Source organism: Macaca nemestrina, chromosome 2, assembly GCF_043159975.1.
Source record: "Macaca nemestrina isolate mMacNem1 chromosome 2, mMacNem.hap1, whole genome shotgun sequence".
NCBI classification, from domain to species: Eukaryota; Metazoa; Chordata; class Mammalia; order Primates; family Cercopithecidae; genus Macaca; species Macaca nemestrina.
The window spans coordinates 99,523,511-99,537,173 of record NC_092126.1 but is presented as its reverse complement, the minus strand read 5'-3'; the positions used below and the strand labels follow the sequence as shown (position 1 = coordinate 99,537,173).

At 37.5% G+C, this 13,663-nt stretch overlaps 1 long non-coding RNA gene across 1 annotated transcript; it reads right to left on the bottom strand.

The window, feature by feature from the left end:
• Positions 1–551: 551 nt before the first annotated feature.
• LOC139361770 (uncharacterized) lies at positions 552–5,473 on the bottom strand. Its single transcript, XR_011619394.1, has 4 exons — positions 5,370–5,473; positions 4,683–4,823; positions 3,734–3,969; positions 552–885 (listed from the first exon to the last, which is right to left on the bottom strand). It is a non-coding gene; the product is annotated as an uncharacterized lncRNA (long non-coding RNA).
• Between the last annotated feature and the right edge of the window lie 8,190 nt (positions 5,474–13,663).

Below are 13,663 nucleotides of genomic sequence, written 5' to 3'. Positions count from 1 at the left end.
GAATAAGGCTTTGAGCCAGTGACAGAGGCCATTTCACAGGTTATGGAGAAGTGTCCAGGTAAGGGTAAGTAGGCTGCTTCTCATGGCTCAAAGTAACTTCTGTTGGGCAAGGAATTGACTCTGGTCTGAGACTGCACTGCTCCAGCTGGATAAGGAAACTTTGACAACTTTCGGAATGTACTATTTCCCGGTGATTTTTCTTCTTGCGGAGAGTTGTAGAACAAGATCACAAACTGATTAACTTCAGAACTTAAGTGGAAGCTGAGTTCCTAGACACAACAAATGTCTACAGCCAATGTTATAGCCCTAATTGTCATAAACAAAGATTGTAAAAACTGGAGTGATACCTGGGAAGGCTTAGATGAGCCCATGATTAGAAGATCCACAACATAGCTGGAGTTACTTCGGATAACTCCGTACCATCCCTCTCATTTCCACTGGATGTAAGTATAGATTCATCCAGGGTACTATGTAAACGCCGGGCCAGGGAAGAGAAAAACTACATTCAGAATTCATTGCAGGACTGTTGACAGAGATAGACGACCGGATTTGTTGGCGGGTGGTGGGGGTGGGGGCATGGAGGGAGGATATGTAGATCTGGTCATTAAGATCACTTGATTGACTGACAGCATGGTAGGATGGAGCTGATTTTAAAGCTCGAACGCCAATGGCTAAGGTGGGCTTTAATATGTGTTTGTCTGGCTGATGACAACAAGGACCCAGCTCTGTCCCACACTGCACAGCACGAAGGAGCCAGGCTGCTGTTGGCTTAACGTAGGGTAACACTTCTCAAATCGGAGTTCCCAGTTGTTAAAGGCAATAGTTTAGATAACTCTTAAAAATTCTGGAGGACTCCCAAAAAGTTTTTGTTTATGCGGGTGGTATCTAGAAAAAATTAAAATATTTATTAATTCATTTAGTAAATGATAATTGTCCTTGGGAAAAGGGCCCTCAGCAGATATCAAATAATAATATCATGTATTTAATAAATTAATCTGATATCTTCTGCAGCTATCAAATGATAATAATATTATGGCGAGGAGTTATCTGAAGTAACTCCAGCTGTGTTGGGGATCTTCTAAACATAGGCTCATCCAGGCCTTCCCAGATATCACTCTAGTTTGCACAATCTTTGTTTATGCCAATTAGGGCCATGACATTGACTGTAGACTCTTGGTGTGTCTAGGAATTCAGCTTCCATTTAAGTTGTATCTATTGATATTCTTATATTAGCAATTAAAGCTAAGGGAAATTAACATATTTATTAATTAAATTAATTAATATTTAGTAATTTATTTAATTTATTAATTGATTTATTAAATATATATTATTATTTGATATCTGCTGAGGTTATCAAATAATGGATGAATAATTTAATAATAATAAAAGCCCATTATATGTTACAATAAATAACATATTTTACCAAAAAATCCCTGCATTTTTACTAAATCAAAAACTTGGTAAGAATGACAGTGTTTTATATTCTTACAAATCTCGTTAATGTGTGGCTTGAATCAAAGACACCTGGATTCTCATATTTGCTTCTGCATTCAATCTGTGAAATATGTTGTTTAGTTGAAATATACGAGGAATATCTGGCCTCACATAGATATGTAATAGGGTAAAAATATGAGTGTTTTAAAAGCCTTTTCAGATAATTGTGGATATTTCTTAACACTTCTTCAAAATTTGACAAGTGATAGTTTCTTAAAAGTTAATTACAGTAGAGTCCGAAACCATGCCAATAAACTTTTCATACTCCGTTACATTACAATCCATTTATCTATCCTGCACTTTGAATAGATCTTTTACTATGCATGATTTTGTAACAATATGCGTTGGTCAATAGGAAAATATTGGTTTACTGAGTTACACAAATCTTCCAAATAGTGACACATTTCCTTATAGTGTATAAAAAGATAAATTCATTAATATCCCTACCATCTTATCAGAAACGTTTTTAAATATTTAGAAACTATTAAACTTATGGGTATAAGTTTTCTAATTTTTACTTGAAAACTTGCATTTTATCATTTGCTAAAAATATTGCGAGTTGTTTTCCCTAAACTATTGGGCTCACTTAACGCATCTCTGGGAAAGCTGTGTGCCAAACACCTAAGTCTGGGCAACCATCGTGTGTGTTAGTCGTTCTTAAGAGTAAATATGGTATTCAATGAAAAAAAGCAGCTGCTTTAGCTCCGTAACTCAGTTTCACAAGTGATTGTCCTCAAGACAGTATCTGAACTTTAGTATGCAGCAGAAGTGGTTTGCATGTAATTCCCATTTTGTCACTTAGAATATTATAAAGTTGTATATTTTTACTGCTTCATCATGGACATTAAATGAAATTGGCTTTTTACTTTTCCTTTTTTTTTTTTTTTTTTTTTTTTGAGACGGAGTCTTGACCTGTCACCCAGGCTGGAGTACAGTGGGGTGATCTCAGCTCACTGTAACCTCCACCTCCCAGGTTCAAGCGATTCTCCTGCCTCAGCCTCCCTAGTAGCTGGGATTACAGGTGGGTGCCACTACGCCCAGCTAATTTTTGTATTTTTAATAGAGGCAGGGTTTCACTGTGTTGGTCAGGCTGGTCTTGAACTCCTGACCTCGTGATCCTTCTGCCTCAGCCTCCCAAAGTGCTGAGATGGCTTTTTTTTTTCTTCTTTGCAGAAAATGCATGATGATGAATAACATAATGCCTTCTGTAACAGTTTGGAGTCATGTTCAGATTCCAGCAGTTTCACCCATTGCTATGGTCTGAACATTGGTGTCCCCCCAAAATTCATATGTTGAAACCTAGTACCCCATGTGATAGTATTAAGAGTTGAGGACTTCAGGAAATCAGTAAAGCCATAAGAACTGCCCACTTCATGATTAGAATTCACACCCTTATAAAAAAGGTTGAAGAGAGCTGCTTTGCTCCTTCTGCCATGGGGGCCGTGGGAGGGTACAGCTCAAAGTTTCTGTCCTTGGGGAATGCGCCCTCAGCAGACATCAACTCTGCTAGAGCCTTCATCTTGTACTTCAGATTAACTGCAAGCAGATCTGTGAGCCATAAATTTTTGTTGTTTATAAAGTACTCAATCTACGGTATTTTGTTATAGCAACCTGAACAAACAAAAACACCCAGTACTGCTTTTGCACCCTCAGTGCAAATGTCAACAGAATGCAACAGGCAAATAACATCTTGGTTTTACTGCAAACCATGTAGACCCTAGTAACAGGACTCAGGAACCCCAAGGGATCCACAGACCACACTTTGAGAATCACTTACATAAGGACAGTTTGAGGTTTCCTGAGAATTTATAAATTTTGTGTAATCATCTTTATGATAAACTAAAATATATGTGTACAAACACACTGTAGGCCACCTCCCAGTTTGAACAGTGCCACATGCCTAAAGGCCCACATGACATGGTGTCTGGCTCTGTGGGTATCACATTTGGAAGCAGTGCAAATAGGAAAGTGCATGGAAATACAAGGAGACTGAACTGATAAGAAACTGGGCTGTGGCAAACCAGACCACACTCATGGAAGAGGAGCTTATTGCATGGCTCCCAACTTATTAGCAGTAGGGATATTTGAAAATATTCAATTAAAAATTTTTCCACTTCTAAGACCAGAAATCTAATGGAATTAGATGCCCATTTTATGTGCCCATTTTAGATATTTTAAATAATTTAGATAAATTAGGTAATTAGATGCCAAATTTAGATAATGTTGTAAGAGTCCTTACCTGCAAATAGCGAAACAGCTGATGGAGTTAGAAAGAAGCACCTCATTAAAACTGGTAGTTGAGATCAGAACTATGAGTTCTGGTTATCCCAAACTGAGAAACAAAGTCTTTTGACAATATAATTTTAGGCTAGATGTGGTGGTTCACGCCTGTAATCCCAGCATTTTGGGAGGCCAAAGTGGGAGGATGGCTTGAGCCCAGGAGTTCCAGACCAGGGCTATAGTGAGAGCCCATCTCTACAAAAAAGTTTTAAAAATTAGCTGAGCATGGTGGTGCGTGTTGTCCCAGTTACTCCGGAGGCTGAGGCAGGAGGATCACTTGAGCTCAGGAGTTCAAGGCTGCAGTGGACTATGATTTTATATATATATATAATTTTACATACAGCATTCTCTGTATAAGTGTTACTAAATTTAAAATGTGGAAATACAATCAGTAAAAAACTAACATTAAGAACTTTCTACTGTTTCAACACTGGCAATTTGCTTTCCACAAGACATTGCCACATTAAGTTAATGTTGCCGCTTTTATTTTGATCAGTGTTGTAGTTTGTTTGTATTTAATCTAGAAAGTTTATTTGAACTTTATAACTGAACAAAAACCATAGGCATATACTTTTTTACTTGTACTGTGAGATTATAATACAAATAATTTGAGTCCACACTGGTGATCCGTGAGAATTATCAGCCCTCTAGAATGAGCGCACATAGGACTCTCTGATGATGTAGAGAATGAGAAGGTCGCTAATGGCAAGAATGAGAACGGCATGGTGGCTGGTAGGCATTTTACGGACCAGAATGCTCCCTGACAGTGCCCCAAGGGTTTCTCTGTTTCACTGATAGCAAATTTTAGGCAGATGGGAAGGGCCCCTGCAGATTCAAAGGTACAGCTCATAGTCAACAGTGCTCTTGGGAGGAGCTGGAGATGGGCAAGCAAAGGCAGCCACTGTTACTAGGAGAAGCCAAGTGGGGTGGTATTCCAGGGGCTTGAGAGCAGTGACCAATGTGTGGTGGTGTCCCTCTTATAGGTGGATGACTCAGATCCAGGCAGGCCGACCCTGCGCCAAGAGCCAGGGCAAGAATTCAAGCAGAACCTGCGTATCATATGCTTACATTTAACAGTTTTAAATCACAAAGAGTTGAACAGCATGTTTTCTATCCTCCTTCCTTGACAAATATATGTTCATAATGATTAGATAGAAAAATACATGTAAAGTCCAAAGTTTCTAATTGACTGAAAGCTGGCAAAACATCAAAGATGACTGAACAAAATTATTATCCCATGTGCTGGGAGTTCTGTTGATGGACCTGTGGTGTTTGGATGAATAATCAATTAAGATATTAACAATTCATAAATTATATGCTTTTTTATAAAATTTACTTTTTCCTTTATTCTGGCAAAATCAGTAACTACGTTATGATACAATTTTCATGAATTTGTGTTCTAGGGAAGGTAATGGTCTCAAGCTGCATTTACAATATGATATACATATATAATATGATATAATCATACTATATATGATATGATATATAAATATGATATGATATAGGATATGATATGATAGCCATGAAATAAATGTGGCTGTTTCAATTTAAATTATAGAAAATTTAAAATTTCGTTCCCCAGTTGTACCAGTCACCTTTCAGATACTCAGTAGTCACAAGTGGCTAGTGGTTACTGTATAGGACAGTGTAGATATAGAGCATTTTCATCATTGCTTAAAGTTCTACAGTCATGCACCAAATAATGATGTTTCAGTCAATGACAGACCACAGAGACAACGGTGGTCCCATCGGATTCTAACGGAGCTGAAAAATTCCTATTACCTAGTGATAGTGCAGCAATGGTAACATCATAGTGCAATGCATGACTTACATGTATGTGGTTATGCTGGTGTAAACAAATTGCGCTGCCAGTTGTATAATAAAAGTATAGCACATCCAGTTATGTATAGTACATAACACTTGATAATAAATGACTATGGTACTGGTTTATGTATCTACTATCCTTTTTGCTGTTGTTTTAGTCTACTCTTGTTGTTTTAGTCTACTCTTTCTAGACTAAAACAACAGCAAAAAAAGGCCGGGCGAGGTGGCGGGCGCCTGTAGTCCCAGCTACTGGAGAGGCTGAGGCAGGAGAATGGCGTAAACCCAGGAGGCGGAGCTTGCGGTGAGCTGAGATCGCGCCACTGCACTCCAGCCTGGGCGACAGAGCGAGACTCCGTCTCAAAAAGGAAAAAAAAAAAAGTTATCTGAAAGATATCCTCAGGCAGGTCCTCCAGGAAGGATTCGAGAAGAAGGTATTGTTTTCAGAGGAGATGACAGCTCCGTGCTTGTTATTGCCCCTGAAAACCTTCCGGTGGGACAGGAGGGGAGGCAGAAGACAGTGATACCGATTATTCTGACCCTGTGTAGGCCTAGGCTAATGTGTGTATTTGTGTCTTCGTTTTTAACAAAAAAGTCGAAGAAGAAAAATTAAAAATTTCAAAAATAGAAAAAGCTTATAAAATAGTATATAAAGAAACAAAATATTTTTGTACCACTATACAATGTTTGTGTTTTAAGCCAAGTGTCATTACTAAAGAGTCAAAAATTTTTAAAAATTTAAAAGTTTATAAAGTAAAACAAAGTAAGTTAAGGTTAATTTGTTACGGAAGAAATAAAAGTATTTTAAAATAAATTTAGTGTCGTCTAATGGACAGTATTTATAAAGTGTAAAGTAGAATACAGTAACATCCTAGACCTTCACGCTCACTCACCACTCAGGCACTGACTCACCCACAGATATTTCCAAGCCTGCAAGCTCAATTCATGGTAAATGCCTTATACAGGTGTACTTTAAAAAAATCTTTTATATTGTATATTTACTGTAGCATTTCTGCATTTAGGTACGTTTAGATACACAAATATCATTGTGTTACATTGCCTACATTGTTCAGTACAGTAACATGCTGTGCAGATTGGCAGCCTAGGAGCAATACACTATACCATATTGCCCAGGTGTGTAGTAGGCTACACTCAAGGTTTATGTAAGTACACTCCATGATGTTTGCGCAATGATGAAATTGCCTAACAATGCATTTCTTAGGACATATCTGTTGTAAAGCAACATATAACTGTATTAAATTGCACTGATCTAAAGGATTAAAAATTAAAATATAATTGCATTGAAATTATCCCGAATTGAGTATACTTAATAAAAATATAATTGCAGTAAATATAAAAGATAAAAAACTAAAATTATTTTTATATATTTTTTCCATAAGTTTTTTAAAAATATTCAAATTGATTATTTAAATTTAAAGACACAATCTAAATGGTAGTGAATGAATATCTGTATTTTAATAAAATATTTAAATAAAGCTGAAAAATCTTTTAATTTTTAAATTTTAATTAAATATCAGATTTTTATACAATTAAAGCTATTCACAATTTTAATGTTCAATGTCCATCTACTTGACAATGTAAAGAACCATTATCAAACTTCCATGTATTATAGGTAGACATATATACACACACACATTTAATAGTGATGTGAAATGTTTAATATTGCAAAATGTTCCCCAGGCATCTTGTGCAATTGTTTTGAATAGTGCATTAATTTGTGAGAATCTTTGAAACCATGAATTGGCACACAAAAAGAAGAAAGAAAATGGATACTTAGCACTACTGGAAATTGATACTTCATTATACAAAATGCTCAAACGGAGGGATTTCACAAGTTAATCCATGTGTCTTTTCTCTTATATGGGCACTTCTGTCATTAAAAATGTTCTCCACATATCAAAGCAGTGAGTCTTATCATAAGATAAGACTCAATGATAGCAGTAGCCCAACCCACACACCTTCTCATCATCTGAACACGGTGTCCTTTTGTTTCAAGAACACGGGGCAAGAGTTATGAAGACACACTTCCCTACATGAGTTGTTGGGTGGATGTTAAGGTTATGGGTTATACTGCACCAGTAACAGAGGCAGCCATGTGTTTCTTTATAAATATGTTTTGTTGTGTGTTTGTGTTTACGTGGAGCCCACTAAAGCACAGGCTCAGGGTGGAAACCCTTCTTGCAAGGACCAATGGCATCTCTGTGTTAGGGAATTGGGATAGAAGACTGGGATTTTCATCCCAGCACGCTGCTGACCACTTTTAGTTTTTTTTTTTTTTTTTTTTTTTTCTGGTTCCTTACACTCAGGCCCTGCTTCTCCAGAAAAGTTGATGCCTAACCAACGGACACAATGGTTGGAGTATTAGAAGTTTCAAAATTTATTTATTCAATTATTTAAAAAATACTTATATAGTGCTTACGAACAACTATATACTTTAAATGTGTTCATTCACTTAATTCCCATAATAACTTTGTGAAGCATGTACTACTGTTATTTAATTTCATATGTGAGGAAACTGAGGCACAGAAAGATTAACATGCCCAAGATCAATCAGCTTGTATGTGGAGAAGCCAGGCTTCCAATCCAGGCAGTCCTGCTCTACAGTTCATCATCTTAGCCACACTATCAATTTGCTCCTCTTTTTACAAGAATTATTTCTTTCCCATTTAAAAATATATTTTTAAATTTTGATAGTTAATATATTCCTATAGCTTAAACAAAAAGCAAAATGATATAAAAATATGCATCAAGTGCTGAGACAACTGGGTATCCACATGCAAAGGAATAAAATTGGACACCCCCACCTCACACCATATACAAAACTTAACTCCAAATGGGCTAACAAACTAAATGTAAGAGCTCAAACGATAAAGCTCTTATAAGAAAACATGGGCAAATCTTATCACCTTGGATTTGGCAATGGATTCTTAGATACACCATCCAAAGAAAGAGCAACAACAATAAAAAGCACAGATAAATTGAACTTTGGGAGGCCGAGGCAGGAGGATCACTTGAAGCCAGGAGTTCAAGACCAGCCTGGCCAACGTGGTGAAACTCCGTCTCTACTAAAAATACAAAAACTGGCTGGGTGTGGTGGCAAGTGCCTGTAATCCCAGCTACTCAGGAGGCTGAAGTGAGAGAATTACCAGAACCCAGGAGGTGGAGGTTGTAGTGAGCCGAGATCACACCACTGCACTCCAGCCTGGGCTACAGAGTGAGAATCCATCTCCAAAAAAAAAAAAAAAAAAAAAAAAATTTAAACTTTTATGTATCACAAAACATTATTGAGAAAGTGAAAAGATACTGGTGAAAGAAAAAAATTTCAGTTAAACAGGAGGAATAAATTCAAGAGATTTGTTCCATAGTTAATTTGTTATTAACCACAATTAATAACAATATATTATATATCTGAAAATTGCTGAGAGAGTACATTTTAAAATTTTTCTCCACAAAAAAATGATAAGTATGGAAGGTAATACATATGTTAAACAGCTGGATTTAGCCATTTCACAATGTGTATATATGTCAAAAGTATGCTGTACACCCTAAATATATAACATTTTAAAAAATTTGTTGATTAAAAAAATTAAGGCATGCTGAAAGTTAAAAACGAAAGTGAAAAGTCAACCTATAGAATGGGAGAAAATACTTGCAAATTACATATCTGATAAGGGCCTAATATCTAGAATATACAAAGAATGCATAAAACTCAACAACAAAAATATTTAAAAACCCAGTTTTGAAAATGGGGAAATGACTTAAATTGACATTTCTTCCAAGAAGATATACCAATGGGCAACATGCACATGAAAAGATGGTCAACATCATTAATCTGTAGGGAAATGCAATTCAAAACCACAATGAGATACCAACTAACACCCACTAGGATAGTCACAATAAAAAATTTTAATTTTTAAAAAAAGTCTTGGCAAGAATATGGAGAAATTGGAACCCTCACACATTACTGATGGGAATATCAAATGGTGCATCCACTGTGGACGACAGTTTGGTGATTCCTCAAAAAGTTAAACAGAATTGCCATGCAATCCAGAAATCCCACTGCTAGTTATGTACCCCAAAGAGCTGCAAGCACGTGCTGAAACACATACTTAGACGTGAGTGTTCATAGCAGTACCCTTCTTAATAGCCGAAAGGTGGATACAACGCAAATGTTCATCAAGTGATGAATGGATAAGCAAAACGTGGTATCTAAGTACCATGTAATATTACTCAGCCATAGAAAAGAATGAAGTACTGATACATGCTACATTATATGTGAAATTTTAAAATATTATGCTAAGTGAAAAAAGCCGACAGAAAAGGTCACATATTGTATGATTCTAGTGATATGAAATATCCAGAATGGGTAAAGCCATAGAGACAGAAAGCAGATTAGGAGTTGCCAGGAGCTAGGGGGAAGAGAGAATAGGGAATGACTGTGTAGTGAGTATGAGATTTTCTTCTGGGATAATGAAAATGTTTACAACTAAATAGTGGTAATGCTTGTATAACATTGTGAATGTAATAAATGCCACTGAATTAAACACTTTAAAATGGTTAATTGTATGCTACATGAATTTCACTTCTTTTTTAAGTATGCATTGAGATATCATGCCTCCACTCCTGTCCCTCATCTTTCACCTTCTCCACATTTCCTTTTTCCTTCCAAGGCTGAAGGATGGAAACAGCATTCTGCCTTCAAAGAGAAAGACAGGCAAAGCCCCAGCAGACGTGTATTGCCCCAAGTTTCAGACCCCACAGAATATACAGAAGAGCACTCAAGATGGGACTCTACTAAACATTTAATATAGAAATAATGCCAATTCTACATTAATTCTTCTACAATATTGAGGAGAGGAAAATAGTCCCCCACTCATTCTCATTAAGGCCAGCATCACCCTGAAACCAAAACTAAACAAAGACACTGTAAGAAAACGATAGACCAATATCCTTCACGAAAATTGATGCAAAATTTGAAACAAAATTTTACCAAACAACCAACAATATATAGAAAGGACAATACATTATGACCAAATGGGATTTACACAAGTTAAACAGTACTGGGTTGGTTGAACACTCCAAAATCAACAATGTAATTTGCCATATTAACAGATTAACAGCAACAGCAATATATGATCATCTCAACGGATGCAGAAAAGCCATTTGACAACATCTAAACACCTTCCTGATTAAAAAAAAAAGTTCTTAGAAAACTAGGAATAGAAAGGAACTTCCTCCACCTGACAGAGGCTGAGTACAAAATACCTAAAGCTAACATCGTATTAAATGCTTTTCCCCTAGTACCAGGGACTAAACAAGGATGTTGGCTCTCCCCGTCCGTATTCAACAGCATATGGGAGGTTTTATCTGGGGCAATCAGGCAAGACAGAGAAATAAGGTTATCCATATTGGAAAAGGAGAAATAAAACTGTTCTTATTTGCAGGTGACATGATCATTCATGTAGAAAGAATGGAATCTACAAAAAGCTGCTATATATAACTAATACATGAGTTTAACAGTGTTGCACAATACAAAATTAATATATGCAAATCTACTTTATTTCTATATTATAGAAATTAAAATTTAAAAATACTATTTACAAGGTTTCAAAGTATGTGAAGCACTTAGGAATAAATCTGACAAAAGATGTGCAGTATCCATACCCAGAAAACCACAAAACACTATTGGGAGACATTAAAGAAAACCTGCATAAATGAGAGAACCCCCACAGGAGGAGGGGGAGCCTGGTTCTTTGGCAGTGTCCTGGCCTCAATGGGGCCTGCTTAAATGGTCAAATCTGAACTACAGTCAGGCAGTTACAAACCAGAAGAAGTATGCAGACAAAGCTTCGTCAGTGAGCTTAGGCTGACATGTTCTTCCCTTTTGTATGGCTTATGGGGGATGCCTATGAGCTGATTGCAGAGGTAGATATGTAATGGAAAGAACATGGGCTTTAGGGCCAAGCCTACCTAAGTTAAATCCCAGTGCTGCCACTTCAGCTGCTTGACCCTTAGTTAAGTTGCCATCCTCTGAGCCTCCATTTCTTTATCAGTAAAGTCGTGACTACAGCAATACCGGCAGATACTGGCCAGAGGCTCACTAATCTCTTCCTGGCATCAAAAAAAGCCACATTTCCCAGTCTCTCTTACGGTTAGTTTGGGGCCATATGATTAATTACGGCTAATATAATCAAGTGATGTGACAAATAACAGTTTCAGACTTGGTCGTAAAACCTCAGTTTAACCAATCATGTTCTTTCTCTCCCTGAGGCCATGGCTGGAAATGAAAGCTTCTGAGATGGCAGAGCCATGTGATAGAAGGAGCCTGGATCCCTGGGTTACTGCCTGGACCACAGCTGCTCAGGAGAGCTGCTTGACTCAATGGACTGTGACATGAACAAGAATTAAATGTTGTGAAGTCACTGAGACTTTGGATTTGTTACAGCAAATAGCATAACTATTAACTTACCTTGCAGGGCTGGTGTTGGTATTCTTTATGGCATATCCATCCTGTGGGTCAGTTTCCTCTGCCTTTGAATAGGGTCTAGCACATAATAGGCGCTCACATAATTGTGATTACAGTTTTCAGGAGAGCTCCTCCTTCTCTCCAACCTGCTGCCGCCTTCCCTTTAAGATACTGCCAAGTACTAGCATCTCAGATACTTTGGCTGCTTAAACCTGTTTGATATCACTTAGGGACAGAGAGTTCAAAATGAGGGCACAAAAATGGTGAGAGCTAAGATAGAGACAATTTTTACAAAGCTTCAAATGGACAGATAAATGTACAACAATAAAATTTATGGACTTCCTGTAGTCACTTGGAAATTTCCTGCTCACAACCTGCCACCTTTCTCCCCACTACAACAGCTTTTGCTGCTGTGTGTGGTGGCTCATGCCTATAACCACAGCTATTCAAGAGGCTATGGTGGGAGGAGGATCATTTGAGGCCAGGAGTTTGAGACAAGCCTGGGCAACACAGTGAGATCCTGCCTCAAAAAAATAAATTAATAACTTATATGGCTACTTTATTTTAAAATAAAATATGTATATGATCTTCCTCAAGTTGTTTAAGCTAATTGACTGCTCTTCACTTACCATTTGAACCACCTATTTTACTCTACAGCATGTTTTCACTTTGACAAAAAATAAAATCATCAGGGGAATAGAAATATTAAGGTCATAGACGTCTCAACAATAAAACAGGTACTGCTGAGAGCAGAGATAAGGAGAGAAGTAGAAACCAACTTCTTATTCCTCAGCATATCTCTAGAAACTGCCATCTCTGTATTACTGGCAGCTTATCCAAACCCACAGTGTCAATAAACAGGATGAGGATTCCGTCTTTGGATGGCTGGCAAATGAAAAATATGCTCTTGTGTTTTACAGTGAGTGTCAAAAGTGATATATGAGGGGAGCCCGGGATCCCTTTTCTGTCTCCATGGAGGTATCTGCCAAGTCCTTTCCTAAGTGAGAAGCCAAACTTAAGCCAACCCTCCCTAGGCACACTCCAAGGAAATACCAGGGCCAGAAATAAGGCTGCCTGAGAGGAGGACCTGTGGTAGCCAGAGGCTTACTCAGGAGCAAATCCTTTACCTTCATGGGGAAGGAAAGCGATTCACCTAAAAACACTGTAAAACTCTGAACACAAGGATTGATTCACTTTGTCTACCAAACCCTTCATTTTGGGTAGTGAGAAACAGTATAAATTGAGTACCTTTATACATTCTTACCGAGCTAAGCTTTGTGGAGGATACAAAGGTGACCTCCGTTCCCAAGAAATCAGAAATTGCAAACTCAGATGCTTGTAAGAACCAGAGAGGTAACATGACTGAGTGAAGAGACTGGATATAAGAAAGCCACTACCATTCAGCCTCAGAGTCCAGGAGACAGCAGAGACTGAAGCAGCTGGGGCACCTGGAGACCCCACGTCTCTTTTCAAAGGTGCAGCCACCATTCAGCTCCAGAAGGTTATTTCCATGAAGGCCCAATATTTCTAGACGTTACGATTTGCGAAGAAAATCCAGAAATAAAGGTTTTTATTCAAAAT